The 11,207-nt window shown below is 37.5% G+C and overlaps 2 long non-coding RNA genes across 2 annotated transcripts in view; one reads left to right on the forward strand and one right to left on the reverse strand.

Moving 5' to 3' along the window:
* LOC309796777 overlaps positions 1-10,942 on the forward strand; it is a 132,891-nt gene extending 121,949 nt beyond the window's left edge. Inside the window, exon 2 of the long non-coding RNA XR_014292499.1 lies at positions 9,928-10,942. This is a non-coding gene — a long non-coding RNA (uncharacterized lncRNA). The remainder of the gene's footprint in view (positions 1-9,927) is intronic.
* Positions 342-4,855, reverse strand: LOC309797096. Its single transcript, XR_014292545.1, has 2 exons — positions 4,340-4,855; positions 342-668 (listed from the first exon to the last, which is right to left on the reverse strand). It is a non-coding gene; the product is annotated as an uncharacterized lncRNA (long non-coding RNA).
* Positions 10,943-11,207: the final 265 nt, after the last annotated feature.

Raw genomic sequence — 11,207 nt, forward strand, 5'->3', positions numbered from 1 at the left:
CTGTCACAACATGGTTTATATAGAAATATTTAGGAGTTTTGTAATATATCAATATAATCCATATACACCACCCATTTAGATGACCAGATTAATTATGCAAAGGCCCAGTTTTGTTGATACTATTTACTAATTTAACTGTAGGATATGATTTGTTAGGCCTTTTTATTTGTAGATGCCTCCTCCTTGTTTCTGTTCTGCCTCCTCTAATTACCTCCTCCTTACTTAATGTAGTTACATTTTCTATTCATTTCTTTAACATGTCTATTGGAGTATAATTGCTTTACAATGGTGTGTTAGTTTCTACTCTATAACAAAGTGGATCAGTTATACATATACATATGTTCCCATATCTCTTCATTCATTTATTCAACAAATATTTATTCAATGTTTACAAAATACTAAGCACTGTCCTGTTTTCTGAGAATCCAGTAGTGAAAAGACCAACATGGTTCTCTTCCGTGTTGAGAACAAAGTCTGGTGGAGGAGGCACCTGAAAGGCCTTGCTGATGGATTGCATGTGGGAGCGAAGGAAGGTTGAGGAGTCATGGGCGACTCCCAGGCTTCTGACTTGGGCAGCCGGTGGATGGTGCTGCTGTTCACTGAGAGCACGTGTGCTGGAGGGAGGGCAGATGTTTTGTTGTTGCTGCTTTGGTGTTCTTCTGGGCCACCTAAGGGGAAATGTCCAGTCAGCAGTTGGTTATACAGGCCTGTATCTATTTAATCTCTCTGAATCCCATCCCTCCCTTCTCGAGGACCTTAATCTATTGTTTATCCCCTCTCTGTGTTTTAAGTTCTGTAAATTTGTTCTTTATCTTTAGTATAAAACAAACATACTTCACACACTTAAAAAACAAAGGGACACACATCTCCAATACTGGCATCTCCGTATACTACCTGTTTCCCATCATTAAGTCATTCATTCAATTAATAGTTGCTGAACATATACTGAACATTTTGCAGGTTACTGGACATAAAGTGGTAAATAAGATCAGCAAGAGCCCTGTCTTTATAGTGCTTTCTACAGGCAGTGAACAGATAACACATATGTCACATATTATAAGCAAAAGTATAAGGTATTCAAAGAAAAATATAATAGGAAGACCTAATCTAGACCGAGAAGTCATGAAAACCTGGAGAAAGTGATATTTAGGTGAGACCTACAGGACGAGTAAGATCTGGCCAAGAGAAGAGCATGGAGACTGTTCAGGGTTAAAACAGAGTTGAAGACTGTAGGAAGATTTGTTAAGACTCAAAGATAGGAAAGATCATAAGCCTTTAGGGGGACTAAAATTGGTCTATAGTAGATGGAATGGAGATTCCATATGGTTAAATCCAACAGAAAGAAGTGGGAGGTAAGATTTTAAAAATGCTTTCAGTTATTTGGAAAGTATTTTTTGAGTGCCTCCTATAAACTAAATGCTCTTCCAGGCACTGAGGGTTCAGCAGTGACTAAGACAAAGAATCCTGCCCTCATGAAGCTGCAATCCTAGTGAAGAGAGAAAGAAGGTTAAAGGGTAGTGTGGGAAGTTCTGGACAGATCATACAGAGTCTTATGATTTTGTAATTAATCCTAAGGGCAATAAGGAGACATTATAACATGTTAAGCAGTAAAATTACAAGATCAGTTGTATGTTTTAAAGACATCACAATGGCTAAAATGTGATAAAGATGAATGAGTTGGAGGAATCAAAAGTGGAGATAGGAGACAAGAGGAGACCGTTAATCATCAGGTAAGAGATTCGAGTATCCTGGGGTACAGTCGGAATGGAGAAAAGTAGATGACTAGATATTTATTTTTGAGGTAGAATCAGCAAGCCTTTGTAACTGTCAGGATGTGTGGAGGGGAGGTGAAATAAGGTAAAATCTGGAGTCACTTCTGTATTTTTGTATTGTGAGCCTGGTGGACAGTGGTATGATTTACTAAGATCAGGAACACATGAGGAAGAATAGGTTTGGGGCATAGCTATGATCCGTTGCAGACGTTATACATGTGAGATATCAAGGAAACAATCAAGCAAAAGGTGTCAGTAGACAACTGCACATATCAAAAGTGGAACCATGCGAGCTGTCCCCCCTCCAAGCAGAGGCAATAAATTGGTGCATGGTCTCTAGGGAATTTGTAAGCAATAATAAAATTGACTAAAACGGATCTGCTTCTTATTATTGCCATGTGCTAGTAATACTAAGCAATTCCAGGGACAAAATACTCTTCTGTACTGGAGCTGACTCTTCCCATCACCCGCTACTCCTTCCTTGGTACACCACTGCAGGTGGGTACGGATGCACATGTAGGAGAGCAAAGTCTGAGCTAGAGGTATTTCTCTGGGATTCATCAGCATGTGGGTAATAATAAAATCATGGGAATACAGGGACTATGCAGAGATATTCAATATTGAGAAGACCATAGCGAAGAGCCAGAGCCTTGAGAATGATGATATTTAAGGCATTAGCCTAGAAAGGAGTACCAAAGAGACTGGGAAGTATTTTCTCAAGAAGTGGAGGAAAATATCAGGAGTGAGTGACACTATAGAAGCCAAAAGAAGAGAGTATTTAAATGTGGAGTGGTCAAATGTCAGGTAAGATGAGGATCAAGAAATGTATGATCTATATTCAATGTTAATTGAGCCCTCAACACGTGTTTGGGGTCACAACAAAGAATAAAACACATTCTCACCCCCTGAGAATTTTACAGACAAGTGAGAAAAACAGGTTACATTGCAGTATAGAAAGCAATATAACAAGTGTTACGAGAAAGCCATGTAAAACGTTTTCTTGGGAGAAACTAGGTTGGAGACAGAAGAATGGGGGCAGGGGTTGTGCCAGAGATGGCTTTATGGGAAAGGAGATATTCATTCGTGGTGAGCCTTGAAGAATGAAGCAGCATTTGGCAGATAAGAGAGAACAGGATATTCAAGGCAAAGGAATGTGCAAATTCATGGAAACGTGCAGAAGTGTGTTGCTTTTGGTAAACGAATGCTTGGTGTGCATGTGAAGAAGCAGCAGAAGACTGAAAATAAGTCAAAATTACCTTGTGAGATGTCGTGTGCCACGCGAAGAAGATTTGATATTTTTTTTTAACTGTATAAAATAGGGACCAAGGTTGTACAATCCATGACTGCAAAGGTATTTTATTCACATATCTCACCTGCTTTCTAAAATAATTTGAACTGCTTATCATTGTTTCATTTTAAAATGTAATATTAAAATCAAAATATATATCTATATGCAAAATGCTTATAATTTCATAAAAAGTTCATTTTCTAAAGCACTTTCAAATTTATCTCACTCCATGAATTCATCAAATACTTTAAAAAAAAAGTACTCCCTGCCTTCTACATGCTTCTAAAGATCCCACAAATCTTAGGTCTCATGATTGTTCCTGTTCAGGAACCGTCGACTTTGATTATGAAATATTGCACATTTTCAAGAACAACATTGGCCTCAAATGGGTACCTGGGTACCTATTAGAGGCAATATTTGGTACAACTCATTTATATTCATGTTGCATTCTTTCCAAAAGATGCAGTATCTCTTCTATCTGAAGTTTCCCCATTCTAAATTACCACCATGGTGTATTTTCTTTGACTCCGGATTGCTTTTATCCTCTGATAGTTCACAGGAATCTGAGTGAATTTGCCCATCTGCTTTGGGAAGATTTTCCCAGGTTGTAACTTTTGGGTAGCTGCTATTAATATAGAAACTGGATTTCTCGGGTCTCATGCTGATTAGCCTGTCACACATATTACAGTTGAATTAGTACATGTGAACATCCATCATCAACTATAGTCATATTTGAATTATCACAATTCCAAGAGTCAATTTTATCTATTGACACAAATATCAAAGCCTCAGTCAAGAAAAGACCATTAGTAACCTTTTGATGGTGAGTAAATGTGGTTAGTTGATCAGCTCTTCCCCTTCAAAATTCTTAGCAAATATCCCTGGTTGACAGTTAAACTTTTGGACACTATAACCGAAAAAGGCTTTTCAATGTATATATGTGCAGTTTTTCTCTCCTGAAGTGGAATGCTTTAGTAACAAATATGGCAAGGGTATAAGCATTGCATGTGTATGCTATCGCATTCCTCAAATAGTACTGTTACTCTCCTATTATTAGCAAAGGAAATGGAAATCAAAGAATGTCTAGGCATTAACTTCAACCATTCTAAGTTTATGTTATCTGAATGAAGGTACTATACACGAGTACATCTATTTTTTGCATCTCCACTGAATCCACTTCATTTTAGTTTTTACCAAACACATGGACCCTGACAAAATACACGGGAAACCCCATTCAGAAATGCAATGGTAAATGAATGCACGTCCCGTGGTCATTTACCTTTAGATGAGCAGGCCACAGAGAATCTCAGAGGACTGGCAGTCTCTTCTCAAGTAGTTCACAAGGCTAATTGTTGACTTAAATGGACTATATGTAGATAAATTAGCACAATCCACAAACAGTGGGAGACATGTCTCCATGGGTCTCTCTTCAAGTCTTCTGATCAAGTGGCATTAACATCTTTGCTCCAGACTCTTCTCAAGGATGTCTGTACAGCAAACTACCTTGGAAGATAGAGATAGTGTCTCCCTCTAGGGCTGAGAATAGGTATACTTTCTTAGCAGGATAATGAAAATAATGTCATTCTCTGGGGCAAATGTTAGGCAGATTGGCCAGCAGCCCTTTTATAAGATTGTTTAAGCACAGGGTTCCTCAGTTATGACCCAGATCTGCTGCTTGTACACCATCCACCTGGTCCACTCTGTATCATCCCCATGGGACTTGTGGGGGTGGGCAAGAGGAGCTAATGCAAGTATGAAGCGCGTTCTGCCTGCTCTTCTGTTTGTAACAAGTCCTTTGTCTCTGACGCAGGAATCTTATGCCTTCTGCTGGCATGTATGAAATAGTGGCAGGCTAACTTCTGTCTTTCAAGCATGATAAAAACGCAGACACTTCACAGTTCTTAACACCATTAATAAAAAACAACTCAAGTCAATGTTCTAATGACAGTAGGGCATCACAAATTAAAGTTCTGTGCAAATCAACAGACCAGGATAGTAGTGAATGAAGACTCAGTCAAAACAGTAGCAACATCTTCGATGCCTCTAAGTACAAGCTTATTAATGTTAAAGTCATTATCAAACAAACACTTGCATCTTACTGAATAAAGGTCACAAAATACACAAAGAAATGTAAATTCTTCATATAATATAGTGTCATGGTATATTATTAGGTGGTAAGCTGCTTGGGCTTCCATTCCATAAAGGAACTGACATGCATTGGTTATAAGCATTGACATGGCTATGTGTGCATAATGCCATTAAAATAGCTAAAAATGGAAATGTCATTAAACAAGTAATCTGATGCCACGTTAATAAAATGTAGTGATATGATTGAAAACAACCTTTTAAAAAGGAAAATTTCAGATAAAACTTAATTTTGTGTACATGCCAGTAAATTTAAATTCTGTGACAATTTGTAGAGAATACATTTACCACTGAATATGCTAAGATTATAAAAGCTAATAGTGCCTGATATTTACTGGTGGTATGATTATAAATAATTATTTTCTCACTCTTGCTTAATTCAATGTTAATATATTTCTTCTGGATACCTTTGTGGTTAACTTGTTAATTGTAACATTACCGAGACTTCTCTGTTCCTGGTGACCATTCAGAAATCTTGGCAGAGGCTGTGTTGTATATCTTTATGTTTCTCAGTATTCTGCATGTAGTAGGGGCTCAGAAATGTGACAAAGATATGGTTCAATGTTTTCAACTTCCATTGCTTCTAGAAAAATGATGACTAACTTCCTTTTTTAAATAACAGCAGCAAACATATTTCTCAGCATAGGTGCTTCTGTGAAATTGCTTTAAACCATCCCCATGAAATTCAAAAGCCATTTGTTTGAAGGCTGCTCTATTTTTATGTCTATGATGTCTTTTAGTCTGGGTAGACCTTTACTATTTAAATCAGTATTCAGGAAAGTAATAGCCTCATGACTTTATTAACATTTTGTTCAACTTTTCCCCTCTAAGTAAACCATTTTCCAAATGATAATCTGTTCTATACTAACTGTAATTTGGCAGAAAATTTTTCTTGTGATCATTCTTTTGTGTGGTAAATAGTAAAAACCTGTAACTAGCATACAAACATATAACTTACAAAGCAGAAATATTAAACTTCAGCATTCTAATGGTTTTTGATATTTAAATTAAGATTCATCTTAGCACGTTTGTTCCTCTCAGGGCTGTCACCTCCAAATTTCTCTGTGTGAGTTGATTGATCTGATATAGACACCACATTATTTGGGAAGAACTCTGAACACATAGACTACAAGTATTAATGGAACCAGTGACAAAAAATGCCATGTCCACTCGAATATAAGTTCCACGATGGCAATGATCTTCTCTGGGTTTCTCTATCCTCATTGACTAGAATAGTTCAATAGAATGGATGTTTAATAAATAGTTGTTTAATTAAACACAATGAATTAATCTTGTCATGAGTCTGATATGGCTATAAAGAAGGAAAGGAAGTATTTTATGGAGGAGTTGGTCTGTGAGTCTAGCATTTGTATTTGTCACACTACATCACATTCCCTGTTTTATTATGTCTGTGAGTCACATCATTCCAAATAATTATTTATCCACTTATTTGTATATTATTTCTCTCATCTACTAGATTACAAATTCTACGAGGAAAGGTACCATGTCTGTCTTGTACAGAAGTATGTTCTGGGCACCTCAAATAATGTCTAGCGTATAGTAGATCCAATATATATCTGTTGAATGAGATACTAAATTTTAATATGAACTTGGTATATCTATAAATTGTAAGACAAAAAACCAGAAAGGTATGGAAATTCCAATTGTTGGCATGGTGAGACAGACCCTCTAGAAGGACATCTGCATCCGTTCAGTGTGTGAGGCCAGGTTATGAAAGTCACTTTTTATAATGAGCTAGAACCTGCTTATGAATCTTTAATATTTGTGGGGATTGAAGATTTCTAGAGAATGCTGAATAATCTTGGTTTTGGAAGAAGTTCATTTAGTCCTCAAGGCAGAGAGATAACTACATAGGATTGATATATCCTAGCATTAAGGGACATTTTAAATGGAATGAGGTATAATCCGATCATTATTATTTATATGTTTTTTTATTATTAGTGGTAGTAATTGTAGTAGTTTTAGAAGTGATAGTTTCTGGCATATGGCAGGCACCAAAAATAATTGTCAACTGAATGAAAGGCCTGTCATGTTTAGATTTGCTGTCCTCCTTATTCTGAGATGTCTTCAGAACAAAATTTTCCAGTCCTCCCAATATTCCTGAGTTAGATATAATACAGTGATTGGAACATCAGGATAAATTCTGAGAGGAGCCATGGAACTAATCTGTTCCAACTCTTTTTCCAAGAGATAGATATCAATTTTTTTTGTACATAGACTTGACCCCACACACAGAACAAAGGCCCACAAACATTTCCACATGTTCATTACTCAGTTTCCATTTCATGTCAGGTGTTTCAAGAGATGTCAGGTGTTGGCTTCAGGAAGGGTATTTACTAAAGGGGAGCAGTATGTTGGAGGAAGGATCACAGTCTAGGAAATCAATGGTATGAGTTAAGCCAGAATTATTCAACTTATATGTGGCTGAAACATTTACCAAACTCATAATAATAAAACCATGATAATAAAACAGAATGCCAATTTAAGAATTTACAAGAAAAGTATATATTTGGCTCAAGAACTGGATCCAATTATCTGCAAGAGGCTTCCCTGCAGATATGCAAGGAGATAACTTTGTAGATATAATCACTATGTAGCTTATGGGGAGAGGATTTGTTTTGCTCCCATCTTCCACCTAATTATGCACAAGATCCTGTCAATTCCACCTCTGAAATGTATCTTGAATTTTTTTTTATTCCATTCTTTTCTTTTTTCAGTTTTTAATTCACCACGTTTCTCCCTGAACTGAAGCAATGCCATTTTAACTGCTTTCTCTATCTTCACTCTTTCCTATCTTTAGTCTCATTCTTTTTTAATCCACTCTCCACACTACAGTCTAAAGAATCTCTCTGGTAATCAAGTCTGCTTGTATCACACCACACTAGCCCTCTTGAGCAAAACCTGCAATGACTCTTTGCTGCATTCCAGGAAGAAACAAAATACACACACATGCATGCACATGCACAGACACATACTTTTAAGCAGGATAACCAATCAGCCTTTATTATCAGCCCCAATCCACATTTCCATTTCCTTCTCCTAAAAAAATGTCTCCAAATAACCTATGCTGTCATAATGATTGCCTTAACATTTGCCAGTTCTACATTGTGCCAAATCTTCCTTTCATCCGCTTATGCTGTTCCTGCATCATGGAGTGTCTTTCCACCGTTTACCTATAAAACACCTTTTTCATCAAGACCAAAGTCAAATGTCACTTCCTCTGAGAAATTTTCCTTGATCTACCTACTTGAAATTATTAATTCTATTTTCACAATACATATCCTATTAATACTATTTTGCACTTTTCTATTGTCTCTTTTATTATGTGGGTATGTCTGCATCCATCATTATATTGTTAGCACCTTTAGGGCATCTTCCTCACCTCTGTATCTTCCTTACCTTCCTTTGTATCCTACTGTTGTAGTCTGCTCAGGCCACTTTAACAAAATACCTTAAACTGGGTGGCTTAAACAACAGGCATTTATTTCTCATGGTTCTGGATTATGAGACATGTAAGAGCAAGACGCTAGCATATTTGGTTTCTAATGAGAGTCCATTTCCTGGCTTGCAGATGGTCACCTTCTCACTGTGTCCTCACATGGTGGGGAGACTGGAAGCTCTGGTGTCTTTTCCTTGTCTTATAAGGGTAATAATCTATCTCATCATGGGTCCTAACCTCATGCCCTCATCTAAACATAATTACCTCCAAAAGGCCCCACCTCCTAATACTATAACACTGAGGGTTAGGGCTTCACCATATAAGTTTTGGGAGGACACGAACATTCCATACATAACGCCTACTCACTTGTCCCTACCCCTTTTCGTGTGTAGTAGAGTGCTGATACAGTGCTGAGTATGTAATAGTCTTGGAAACTTGAAAATCAACCTTTCGGATATCCAAATGCTTTCAGATTTCTGACTGTGGTTGACTGGCAGTTCCCGCTACTAAACCCTGAGCCTACCAGGACATTTACGTAGAAAGTCCTCCTTTCCTCTAGGCTGCTCTCAGCCAGTGATGAAGTGTAGCAGGAATACTAATGCAGACCAACCTCTGGGACATTTGAGACTCCTCTGATGACTAACTTTGCCTCAAGGACTCTCCATTGGCCTGCTGAACTTTCTTAGGACTGCTCTGTAAGTCTAAGACACATCCATGCAATCTTCCTTTCTTCCTTCTCTCCTTCACAAGGGGTAGACCTTAGTGCTGTCTGATGGTTCCTCTTGCATCTTCTCCCCATTTTCCCTCACAAGCAATACCCCTAAATTTTTCTTTTATGTGTAATAGTCGCTTAGTGTCTGCTTTTCAGAACACCTTGAAAACACAATATGTTTCAATAAATCAAGGAATGGTGCATGCTGTCTCCTATCTCCCAGAAGCCTTGGTGCTACTCTCTGGCCATTCAAAGTCCTTAATATGATCATCAACCCAGACCTTCCTTCCTTTTCAGTACACTCCTATGTAATGACCTGAGAGCCTCTAGCATTATTGATCGTTTATTAATGCCAAACACCATATATGGGTCTAGGACTAGTGACTAGTCACTTACTCATTCTTTTGTACTTATTTTGAAACAAGTAGCTGAGGACATAAGATTTGTAGTGAACTGGTGACATTATCAAAAATTATAAACTTGCTTTATGTTTATATAAAACATATCTCAAAATATTTCATATCTGTCCTGACTTTGTGCTTGTTTTCAGCTACACTTTTTGAAGAGGAAACTTAAAAGATGTAAAAATAACATCAGAAGAAGAGCAATATAGTGGCTGGGCCACTGAGCTTGTCACCATCTTTTTATTATTACCTGTCAATTGAATATTGGCAGTGTAACCAACAAAGCAGAGAGTGTTCCAAGCAATGTCTAGATGCAGTTTCACATGAGACACATGTAAGAAAGGAGGGGAGAGACCAGGGGGAAGATGACAGAAGAGTAAGACGCAGAGATCACCTTCCTCCCCACAGATACACTGGAAATACATCTACACGTGGAACAACTCCTACAGAACACCTACTGAACACTGGCAGAAGACCTCAGACCTCCAAAAAGTCTGAGCCGTGTGGATCAAAGGCTCTTGGTGCTGCAGCCAGGAGTCAGTGCTGTGCCTCTGAGGTGGGAGAGCCAACTTCAGGACACTGCTCCACAAGAGACCTCCCAGCTCTATATAATATCAAATGGCGAAAATCTAAATGCCTATCGACAGATGAATGGATAAAGAAGATATGGTACATATATACAATGGAACGCTACTCAGCCATAAAAAAGAATGAAATAATGCCATTTGCAGCAACATGGATGCAACTAGAGATTATCATACTAAGTGAAGTAAGTCAGACAGAGAAAGACAAATACCATATGATATCACTTATATGTGGAATGTAAAATATGACACAAATGAACCTATCTATGAAACAGAAACAGAATCAGGGACATAGAGAATAGACTGGTTGTTACCAAGAGTGAGGGATGGAGAAGGGATGGATTGGGAGTTTGGGATTAGCAGATGCAAACTATTGTATACAGGATGGATAAACAACAAGGTCCTACTGTATAGCACAGGGAACTATATTCAGTATCCTGTGATAAACCATAATGGTAAAGAATATGAAAAAGAATGTCTATATATGTATAGCTGAGTCACTTTGCTGTACAGCAGTAATTAACACAATATTGTAATTCAACTATACATCAATAAAAAATAAACACTTTTTGTTTTAGGCCGTCAGTGTCGCTTGAAATTAACCTACACATTTAATGATTTCTTTGTTCAATTAATTGTTTTCCACTTCTGTTTCTTTCTTCCTTCCCTACCTTCCACTGGAAACATCAAATGTTTCTTTGCTGGTTTAAAAATTATAGATTCTCTTTTGAAATTTTAGTGGTTATTCCTAACTTACTAAGATGCATGCTAGTATTTCTTCCCATTAGCTTATTAACCTTATTTATAGTTGTGTCTACCTGGTGACCTTGGCATGCTCTCAG

Source organism: Mesoplodon mirus, assembly GCF_964341445.2.
Source record: "Mesoplodon mirus genome assembly, chromosome: X".
NCBI classification, from domain to species: Eukaryota; Metazoa; Chordata; class Mammalia; order Artiodactyla; family Ziphiidae; genus Mesoplodon; species Mesoplodon mirus.